Here is a 12,035-nt window from a genome sequence, read left to right on the forward strand (position 1 = left end):
AGCGTTTACTTCAATGTAGTAGACGAGATGTCGGCTTATCAATCATGGACAAAGCTGAGTGATCTTTATGAGAAGCAGAGTGCAGCTTCACAGGTATACTGGCTTAAGAAGCTTGTTGACTTGAAGATGAAAGAAGGGACACCTATGTCCAATCATCTGAATGAATTCAACACCATCTACATGCAATTGTCAGCTCAAGGTGTCAAGTTTGATGAACCTGTTAGAGCTATGTTCCTATTGATCACATTGCCGGAAAGTTGGGACACTTTTCGCACAGCTTTTAGTAATTCTGCACCTCCAGATGGTTTGAACATAGCAGGTGTAGAAGGAAGTCTGCTTACTGAATAAACCAATAGAAAGACAATGGACAAAGGCAAAGGAACAGCCTTAGTTGTCAGGGGAAGGACCAAAGAAAAGTACAAAGGTGGAAAGAGGAATCAGTGCTAAAGGCAAGAGTGACATAGATTGCTACCATTGTGGCAAGAAGGGTCACATGAAAAGAGTGTAGAGAATGGAAAGCAGAAAAAGGCAAAGAGAAAGCTGAAGACCATGGTGAGAAGAACAAGTCCTCAGTAAAGATTCAAGAAATAAATGTGACAAACACTGTTGCAGAGGATGACAGTCTAGTGTCAAGAGACATCTACTTCTTGAAGAATACAATGGACTCAGCTCTTCTTACAGCATCTGATGGAAATGCAGTGAGTGACTGGATTATAGACTCAGGGGAATCACTTCATGTGTCTCCAAACAAGGAGTGATTTACCTCTTATGTGACCACTAAAGATCATGTTCGGCTAGGCAATGGGCAGACATGTGAGATCTTAGGTGTTGGAGATGTTCAATTAAAGTTTCAAAATGGCTCTTCTTTCACGTTGAAGAATGTGAGACATGTTCCCACAATTACAAAGAGCTTGATCAGCACAGGTTTACTTGATGATGATGGCTACGTCACCACTTTTCGACAAAACATGTGGAAGATATCCAAGGGTTCGATGACAGTAGCACATGGAGTAAAGTTTGGAGGACTTTACATGATTTATGTATCAAATGTCTCTAAAAATGTAATCAATGTAACCGAGCAGCCGAACGTTTCTTTGTGGCATAGCCGGTTAGCACATATGTCCAAGAAGGGAATGGAAATCTTGTCTCGTTCTGGTTATTTGCCTGGCTTTTCATTTAATGGTTTTGAATTCTGTGAACATTGTCTGTATGGTAAGCAAACACAGCAGCCACATAAGCATAGAAGCAGTAGAAGAGATACATAGTTGGCACTTGTTCATAGTGATTTGTGTGGACCTATGCCTAACCTATCTGTAGGGGCAGCTTCTCACTTTGTGACATTTATAGATGATTACTCGAGGAAAGTATGGGTTTACTTTCTCAAGCACAAGGATGAAGCGTTTAGTGTTTTCAAAACGTTTGTGACACTTGTGGAGAATCAGAGTGGCAAGAAGCTTACATGCTTACGCACTGACAATGGTGGAGAGTATGTTTCAAAGGCCTTTCAGGACTTTTATGAGTCAAAAGATATAAAACGTGAACTTACTGCTCCTTACAATCCTCCTCAAAATGGTGTTGCTGAGAGGATGAATAGGACCATACAAGAGAAGGTCAGAAGTATGTTGTCTAATGGACAGTTGCCAAATGGGTTTTGGGCTGAAACTGTATCAACAGTTGTTCATCTTATAAATAGATCTCCTAGCAAGGTTTTGCAGAAGGATTCAGTGCCAGAGATGGTATGGCCAGACAAGGTGCCCTCATACAAGTATCTCAGAGTCTTTGGCTGTGAGGCATATACTCACGTTCCAAAGGAATTTAGGAACAAACTTGAGCCAAAGAGTAGAAAGTGCATCTTTCTAGGCTATGGTAATTCTGGTGAGATGGGGTACAGACTTTGGGATCCCGAATCCAGAAAGGTTATCCATAGCAATGATGTTCACTTTAATGAATCCAAATATCATTCTAAACCAGAGAGGGTTGAGGAGATTAGAAGAGTTGTTTTCCAAGAAGATGGACCTGCACGTGCAAGACAAAATGTGAGGGCTCAAGAGGAGCAAGGACACGATAGATTGGAACCACAGGTTGTGGCTGAGATTGAGCCACCTATTTTGCGTGGATCTGGACGTATCACGCGACCTCTTGATCGGTTTGTTCCATCTATGAACTATGTCATGTTCACTGATTGCAATGAGCCTTCATGTTACAAGGAAGCAGTGCAAATGAAGGACTCCGAGAATTGGCAATTGGCCATGCAGTCAGAGATGACAGCTCTACATAAAAACTAGACATGGAAGCTAGTTAAATTGCCACAGGGCAAAAAGGCTCTACCTTGTAAATGGGTTTACAGGTATAAGATCACCGCTCATGATAGTCAGCCAAAGTACAAAGCAAGGCTTGTTGCCAAGGGCTTTAAGCAAGAACAAGGCATTGACTTTGATGAAGTCTTCTCTCCGGTGGTCAAGATGACTACATTGAGATGCTTTCTTGCATTGGTTGCCATATTAGATTTGGTGTTGAACCAAATGGATGTCAAGACAGCGTTCTTGCATGGTGATTTAGATGTGGAAATTTACATGCAGCATCCAGAAGGGTTTGTTGAGAAAGGCAAGGAAGATTTGGTATGCCAGTTGTTAAAGAGTCTTTATGGCTTAAAACAATCACTGAGGGCATGGTACCATACATTCCACAAGTTTATGCTTTCTCAAGGCTACAAACGTAGTGAGTTCGATCACTATCTATATACAAAGAAGGCTAAGGATGGTAGTTGGCTGATCCTTATTTTTTATGTGGATGACATGTTGATTGCTGGCAAGCACTTGGAAGAAATTTCAGCTTTGAAGTCAAAGATGAAAAAATCGTTTGACATGAAAGACATGGGTGAGGCAAGTCATATACTTGGTATGCGCATTGAGAGAGACAGATCAAAGAAGTTGATTTGGTTATCTCAAACAGAGTATATTGACAAGGTTTTGCAACGTTTCAATATGGAGAAGGGAAAGGCATTGAGTGTTCCATTGCCACCATATGTGAAACTTAGCAAACAAGATTGTCCTGTTTCTGAGGAAGAACGGGCTGAAGTGGATAAGATTCCATATGCTTCTGCAGTGGGTAGTTTGATGTATGCAATGATTGCTACTCGCCCAGACATTGCATTTGCAGTGGGAGTAATAAGTCGATACATGTCAAACCCAGGCAAGAAACATTGGGAGGCAGTGAAAGGAATATTGAGATACGTGAAAGCTACAAAGAGTATGCGTATATGCTATGGGAGTCAGGAGCTAAGTGTAAAGGGTTTTACAGACACAGATTATGCAGGTGACTTAGACAACCGAAGGTCTACGTCAGGGTATGTCTTTACATTGGCTGGTGGAGCAGTATCATGGCGTTCTAGATTACAAGATTGTGTTACTCAGTCTACTATAGAGGCTGAATATGTTGCAGCATCAGAGGCATGCAAAGAATCAATTTGTCTTAATCGACTAGTAACAGATTTGGGAATCAAAGAAGAGATGCCCGTGTTATATTGTGATAGTCAGAGTGCTATACAACTAGCTCGCAATCTAGTTTATCACTCAAAGACAAAGCATGTGGATGTGAAGTATCATTTCATTAGGGAAATGCTTGAGGATAAGCAAATTCAGCTTGTCAAAGTTCACACCATAGAAAATCCTACTGATCTACTTACAAAAGGACTTCCCTCAGAGAGCTTTGCGCACTTTCGCAAGCAGTTAGGTGTAGGGTAGTACATCACTTCTCTACATCTCTTGTATATTAGCTTGTATAGTAGCTTCTCTCACACTTAAAGTACCACATTGGACTTTAAGTGGGAGGTTGTTGGGGTATAAATCCCAATGTGGTCGCCCAGGTAAGTGGGCGGGCCGCCAGGTATGTACACATATTCTTTTGTAAAAACCTAATAAGAACTCACTATGCTCTACACATTACAGTAGAGCGAGTTCACCATATCATCGTGCTCTTCTTCTCGCACTCTCTCTCGTGTCACACTTCCGCTCGTACTCCTTCACTTTGACCCGTCGCAGCAAGCGACGGTGGTTTAATTAATAGATTATCGAATCCATTGAGTGACTTCTGTTTAAGTTCAGAAACTGTTTATCTTATAAGATTTTTTTATATTTAGTTTAAGGTTTAGACATTTGCTTAATAATAAACGAAGCCCTTAAAAACCTTTACAAGGCCACAAATCACTATTAAAGCTTCATAATATACAAAGCCCTAACAAACCTTTGCATTATCACATATCATAATTGAAGCTGAAGTGAAGACAATTCACAATTCACTAATAAATTCTCGCAAGACAACGAGTAAATGTTTTCAAATGCAAAAACTATCCAAGTGATAGTGAAATATTTGTGAGAATATCTTCATTCTCCTGTTCATGCTGACCTTTGAGCTTATTATAGTCTTCAGACATTTTGAACATTGCATATAGCTTTTTGGATATCTCATACTCACATATAGCACAATGAAAGCTATTCATCATGCTTTGCATCAAGCATGATATATGGTACATATGTCCGCATGGCAAGCTGAAGTGACCACACCACTCATGAAAGAATGATCTACATATGGGGCAAGGACCACCGTGCTCACCAAAAGCTGGAGGGGCCTCAATAGATGTTGGGTGCTCAATCAATGTGGCAGCATTTTGGTTTTTTATAGTCGCCTCTAACACCTTCACCTCCCTTTGCAAGTCTCTATTTAGGGTTGCTTCTGCATGAGAGCCTTGTGTAGCTTGTGATACTTGCCTGAGTTGAGTTTGAAGCTCCTCCCTAACTTGGTGCACTTCCATTGATGCACCTTCTAGTGCCAATGACATCTCTTGCCGTGTGACAATGATTGCACTGCTGTGAATGTCCTCAACCGTCATATGAGGTGTCCTTGAGCTGAAGTCCACTGCTTCACCCAAGACATAATGCATGTATAACATCTTGGCAAACCACAAGGACAATCCATATGATGCATAGGATGACCCATAACATCGAGATATATGTTCTCTCCATTGTCTCGTATGTCTGCATTAATACATTGTGATAGCTTGAGTCGGCCTTTCTTGATGTTTTCATCTACAACGCGTGGCCATATGGATTTGACCATTTCTCGGTCAATCCTAGAGTTCACCTCTTTCCATTGTGTACCCACTAGGTTGGCCCACTGGGAGCAACGAGCTGCAATTCGAGCGGTGTCATTCACTCCACCGCCTTGACACATGGATCTGAGACGCTCAAAAGCGTGCTTAGCCCTTTGATTATCATTATCCATATCCTGATTAAACACTATACTTCAGTTACGGCATACAAACTTAATGATAATCAATTGCTATAAGAGTAACCACCATTTTACGACAATCAATTGATATAAGAGTAACCACCATTTTACGACAGTCAATTGATATTAGAATAACCACCATCTTACAACAATCAATTGATATAAGAGTAACCACCATTTTTTAAATCAATGAATGACAATCAGTGATTCCACGTGGCTTATTGCTTGAAACTTAACAGAAAAAACAAAACTCATAGAAAATTTGTTGTCTATTGAGATATAACAAAGTGTTTTTATTACTCATACATCATCCATGGCGCATAAAACCCAAATTTTAAAAGTGCTTTTATAAGTCAAAAGTCTCAGAAAACCCTGCTACATAAAGTACATCATATATCCATCAAAAAAAGGCTACACTCATTTCAAAGGGACGGCGTAAGCATCGTTCTGGCTAGGCTTCAAATCTTTCTAATTCTTCGTCCAAAAGTGCCAAGGTCTTTCTCTCTGTGGATTTCTTCCTCACCCAACCTTCCACAACAATCCTAGATATGGCTTGTACCTCCACTGAAACCTTATGTTTGAACCAATCTGTGTTGTAGTAGTCAGAGAACTCTCCACAAAACTTACAAAATTGTCATATCACCCATCCTATGGCATACACATATGTGGCCTTGGTCCATGGGCACGGGTGATTGCCATCTAGTAACTCAGGAGCTCGCCAAGGATGAAGCTTTTGCCAGTTTTCATCGGTATTGTTGGTCTTTTGTGTCTCTAAGCCAACACGCAGAGCCAATCCCCAATCAATTATTCCAATACGGGGAGTGAGATCCTTGGTAAAGTCCAACATGATGTTCCATGGATGGAGATCATTGTGGATCACTCCCTCGTCATGTGCGAATCGCAATGCCTTCACCAAGGCATGGATCAACGAGGGAGAATGATTGCACAGGCTCTTGATACGTGTTTTCTGGTCTTCAAAGGGCTGCTCCCATTTAAAGTCTTCAAGGATCTTTGCTTTCCCCTCTTGATGCACTACAAGCATCGTGAAAGAGCCATGTGGATGGGGCACTGTCTCCATAAGATCACCTAAAGTTCCCCCATTGAAGTAGGGGAATATCAGAAACCATGGCAGCGTTACAGAGTGGGAAATACTCCTCACAATCCCTCTATGGTTGAGATCTACCCCACTTTCTGCTGCAAATCTTTTCCACTAATGCTTGGCCTGTCCTTTGAACTCCTTGGCACAATAAGTATTCGTTGCAGGAAGGAAACTGATCCCTTTGATTTGAACTTGCCACCCTGTGCCATAAGCCCCTGACCCAAGTTTCTTGATCTTCTTAATGGACTTATTTGGAATGCCCAGAGTCATACTACATTCAGAATTGTATATACTGCTCTCCAGGTGACTGGCAAAAGCAGTAGAACCCGATGTTCCCTCAATGGCAGCCTCCTCAATAAACGGTTCTCCAACTTGGCTGCTCCCCACAACTCTGGTGATAGCCATTTGCATTTTATTTCTTAGGCCAAACTGTGTGTCTATGTGGGATGCTCGCCTTGACCTCTCCTTTTCAGCTCTCCATCTAGTGTTCCAATGCTCTAGCTTACCCTTTTCTACTTCTTGAGGGAATTCCTCTTTCAAATCAAAGGCCACCTTGGGCAAATTGCCCACCCAACTTCTCAATAATGAGATTATTGATTCGGTTGTTTTGTCTGGATATAACAAAAAAAATTTGCGGGCAATCTCACTGTATAATGATTGCAATCTAGACTCATCTACAACAATCTGTGCTATATCGTCGGGATCTAGTGCACTGACGATCGTAATCAACAATTGTCTAATTTTCTTTTTGAACTCTATCATTGAAGTAGCAGAAGGATCCATTTTGCCTGCAATGGTATTATTGCAAACAACACATTGTGAAATATAACTATGTGCCACTGCATTTGGATCTTTTCTACGTGAAAGAAAAAGTGCAATATAGACCATAGATCTCCTACGCTTTTGCAGTGACACCCCTAATCGAAATTGCAACCATGTGCCAATGCCTCACCATATGACAACTTACAAACAGATGCTCCTGTCATTCTAGCAGCAACACACCTAGTCACAATTGCAACCATGTGCCGAAGCATGAATGACTGGGAGCAACATAAAACATAGTCACCCTACGCTTTTGCAATGACACACCTAGCCGCAATTGCAACCATGTGCCAGTGCATCCATGCACGGTGACTTCTTTCAAACAGATGCTCCTGTCATTCTAGCAGCAACACACCTAGTCGCAATTGCAACCATGTGCCGAAGCATGAATGACTGGGAGCCACATAAAACATAGTCATCCTACGCTTTTGCAATGACACACCTAGCCGCAAGTGCAACCATGTGCCAGTGCATCCACGCATGGTGACTTCTTTCAAACAGATGCTCCTGTCATTCTAGCAGCAACACACCTAGTCGCAATTGCAACCATGTGCCGAAGCATGAATGACTGGGAGCAACATAAAACATAGTCATCCTACGCTTTTGCAATGACACACCTAGTCGCAATTGCAACCATGTGCCAGTGCATCCACGCACGATGTCTTCTTTCAAGATTTAAGCATATGAAGCATTAAGAAATTATTTGAGCACACATTCATGCATTAGATGCTACAGTCAATCTAGCAGCAACACACCTAGTCGCAATTGCAACCATGTGCCGAAGTATGAATGACGGGAAGCAACATAAAACATAGTCATCTTGCGTTTTTGCAATGACACACCTAGCCGCAATTGCAACCATGTGCCAGTGCATCCACGCACAGTGACTTCTTTCAAATAGATGCTCCTATCATTCTAGCAGCAACACACCTAGTCGCAATTGCAACCATGTGCCGAAGCATGAATGACTGGGAGCAACATAAAACATAATCACCCTACGCTTTTGCAATGACACACCTAGCCGCAATTGCAACCATGTGCCAGTGCATTCATGCACGGTTACTTCTTTTAAACAAATGCTCCTGTCGTTCTAGCAGCAACACACCTAGTCGCAATCACAACCATGTGCCGAAGCATGAATGACTGGGAGCAATATAAAACATAATCATCGTACACTTTTGCAATGACACACCTAGCCGCAATTGCAACCATGTGCCAGTGCATCTACGTACGATGATTTGATAAAAGAAATTTTAAACCTTTAAGTTTTAACGCAAAAAACTCAAAAAAAACATCAATAAAATAAGGAAGGGTTTAAAAAATTACTGCCACACTGCTTTGAGAATCTCGAAAGCTGCCAGAAAGTTTGGTGAAGACTTTTTAATGTACCTCTTTTGTGAAAGACAAGCACCAACGTCCCTTTATATAGCCACGGCGGGCCCGGCGGGAAAATAGCTTTACCTGGCGGGCCAACTAATTAGCCCGGTGGGCTATGAGCCAGTCTCCAGGTCTCCCTGGAGGTCAAAAAAGATGAATTTCAATTAGCAAAATATTTTTTATTTTTCATTTCTCTTGTTATTAACCTGAAATTATAGTGTGATCACGTCATTTTGAAATCCCTGGAACTTTAAGGTCTTGGGATAGTTAAAGCTTTGTTCAAAGTTTATGTTATGCTTGTGATGCATGAAGCTTTCCATCTTCATTGCAAAGGAACACGAAGATTGTATTGTAACAAGTCTCTCTATTAATGGGAGAAATCATAATATAAATGCCTATTGGAGGGGGGACCGGCTCCACAACTGTTGTCATGTTCTCTCCGGTCCTCAACTGTTGTCATGTTCTCTAAATTCTCTCTCTTGAAAAAGTATTGTCCATGCCAAATTAACTAATTTCTATGTCTATGTTGTTATCTTCAATTATGTTCACTCACTATGCTCTTAAAGTAATTTCTCAAAAGTGCTCTCATTAATTTTCTCTACTCTCAAGTTATTAGGCCAATTCCATTACATTACTCCAGAGTCTCTTAGAATCAGATCTCTAGTTTGGCCCCGTGTCTTCTCTACTTCTTACTTGAGGTCTACTAGCTACTATTGCACCTTCTCATCCCTTCTTATTGCCTCTTCTAGATTGATGACTAGCAGTTCTTACAACATCTCCAATTGTTGTTTTATCGCGTCATTCTCTTTGTGTAGCTCTCATTGATGTGCCTTTAATCTATCTTCATATGCCAAAAGATCCTTCTACAACATGGATTCTCTACCTTTTTTCTTCCAACTTTAATTCCCTTTGTAGAGTTGCGACTTGAGCTTCCAAGGCTTGTACAGCCTGATTGTCTGCTCCTGCACTTAATCTAGCAACCCTCGCGGTTCCTCTCAATCTTTTTATTATTAGCTCTTGGAGCTCTAACTTGTCCTTCAGCTCCATGATTTTGTTTAGAGCTGATTCCATCTCATCTTAAGTTTTTCATTTTTCCTCTTCTAGACTTGCAATCTCCTTTGACACTTCAACTATCTGTAATGTGAGGGTATCCCTCTCAGCTTCAGCCTCTTGTCTTATTCTTATTTGTGCTTCTTGCTCTTTGTCCGTGCTTTTAGCTCTCTAAATATACCTTTGTAGCTCTCTTTTGAGGTTTTCATGCTCTTTCATCTTGTTCTCCTCTCGCGTTTTGAGCATATTATTCTCTTCCACCATAGTGAGGGATCTAGTTATGATTCAGTCTAGAATTTGGTGGGCAACCCTCACATATTCTTCGTTGGCTTCTACCACACTTCTTGCCATTGGCTCTGGAAATCGTCCAGCTAAGTGGACTTGGTGGCCCATGCGTAGTAGCACTCCTACTAGAAGAGGACACCACGGTCTCTCCAGAGGCCTCCATCTCGGCACTGCTGGGATTGGTACCAACCCTGGTACTCTCGATGGTGACATATGCACTTCAGGTACCCTTCCTTGTGTACCTTGGTCCTGTGGCTTCTTCTCAATATTCTCTTCTTTCTTTATAGCCCATGGTGGGTTAGATGTGCCACATACTACTACAGAAGCATCCTCGAATGTATATCCCTCTTTGAGGATATCTTCATAAGTGCATCTTCTGGTGTTTTTCTTTTCTTTTGGTGTTGGCTCAGCTTCTAATTTCATCTTTGGCACATCCTTTTGCTAGGATGTTGGGGGTTTGGGGCTTAGTGGTCGATTGAATTTAGGGGGAGACGCTGGTGATGTTGCACTTCCTCCCTCAACCTTGGTATCTCTTTCTTCTTTTTCTTTCTTTTCTTCTAGCTTTAGTACAGGCTACTTTTGAATTGTTTCTTTCTTTTGGTCTTTCCTCCTTGGTCATTACAGTTTTTCCCTTCTTCTTTGGTGGCTCCATAACCTTTTCTTCTTGCATTGTCTCAAGCTTTCTTTGTTGAAGCCTTGTTGAGACAAGAGGTGCAACTCTTGCTAAAGATTTGTCTTCTACATCTTCTTTTAGTCTCAACCACTTGTTCTGGGTGGGTGGGTGTAGCCACTTTCGTCTTGCTCTGATAGATTCATGCGCAATCATGGTCAAGATCTCCACTTTGGTGTCTTATATTAGGGGTCTCGACACCACTTGCCACAAAATTTGACATGTGCTCCTGTCTTGTTATGAGATGCACTTTAGACTCAAGAATTTCTCCATTTGGACTTGGTTTGCCCCATTTTGGGAAAATTTGTCATTTCGTCCAAAAATTGGTCGGATCGGACTTTTTGCAACATTTTTCTAATTGCACCTCGACTTCACCATATGTTGCCCTTGACTTGATGATCACTCCTATATTTTTCTTTTGTCACTATGTCATCATCTCACTTGCTTTTTCAAATTTTCTTTGTTTTTTATTTAAATGAACAAAAATAAATAAAAAAATAACTAAATTAACCTTGAAATTACCAATAAATAAAAAATAATTCTTAAACAACACAATAAGCCTCTATGTACACTCATTTGTAATATTTTTGGCCAGATTGCTTTGTTTTTATCATTTTTTGGCATTAAAAAAAATATTATTTTTACATATAGTCACACACCTAGAGGCTCATCTTTGGCCTTTGTCCTCATATGTCTGGAGAACCACATTAGATAAGGGCATATATACTTGGGTTTACTAAAACTTTCTACAATCAAACACAAAAAAAGCCCAAAATCATTAAAAAAACGGTGTCCTTTTTGTACTTTTAATTTTGTCGGGTTTGCATTGAGAATGCCGACCCCCCTCCTAGTTGGAGTTCTCTTGGATGACGATGTATCACCCTAGGGTATGTATTGTGCATGGTAGTAATTGTGTGCTAATGCAAGCCATGTGATGTAGCCCTATGTGCATACTCGATCAATGCATGGAAAAAATTAATGTTGTGCGAGAGGAGGGTATAAGCAATATGCTTATCGGCATTCAATGTTGAGGTTTCCAGTTTTGGCATAACCTATTTTAGAGAGATGAAATAATAAGAATTCTAAATGTGCCGCTCTTTGTTTAATTGCCAGTGGATGCTCTTGACTTCTTGGTTCATATTGCGTCGTGTGTTTGCACATTTTCTTGACTCCAAAGGTTATTTGTTGTAAGCTTGGTCTGTTGTTTGGGAATCTAATTTTGATGTTGACTCTATTGAGTTTTCCATCTCTTGGGTATCCAATTATGTTTAACAACTTGTTGTGGTTGTCGTGGCTTTGGTTTTGGTTGGATCTCTGGTGTTTGTACTAAAGGGAATTCTCTACACGATCTCTTCGGAACCTAGAGTTGTTCTTGATTACCTTGAGCCACAATCAACTTCTTTGGTACCCACACTTTTGTGATATGTTGTGGAGTTGTTTTCCTAT

Source organism: Adiantum capillus-veneris, chromosome 1 (assembly GCF_014529385.1).
Source record: "Adiantum capillus-veneris isolate H3 chromosome 1, ASM1452938v2, whole genome shotgun sequence".
NCBI lineage: Eukaryota > Viridiplantae > Streptophyta > Polypodiopsida > Polypodiales > Pteridaceae > Adiantum > Adiantum capillus-veneris.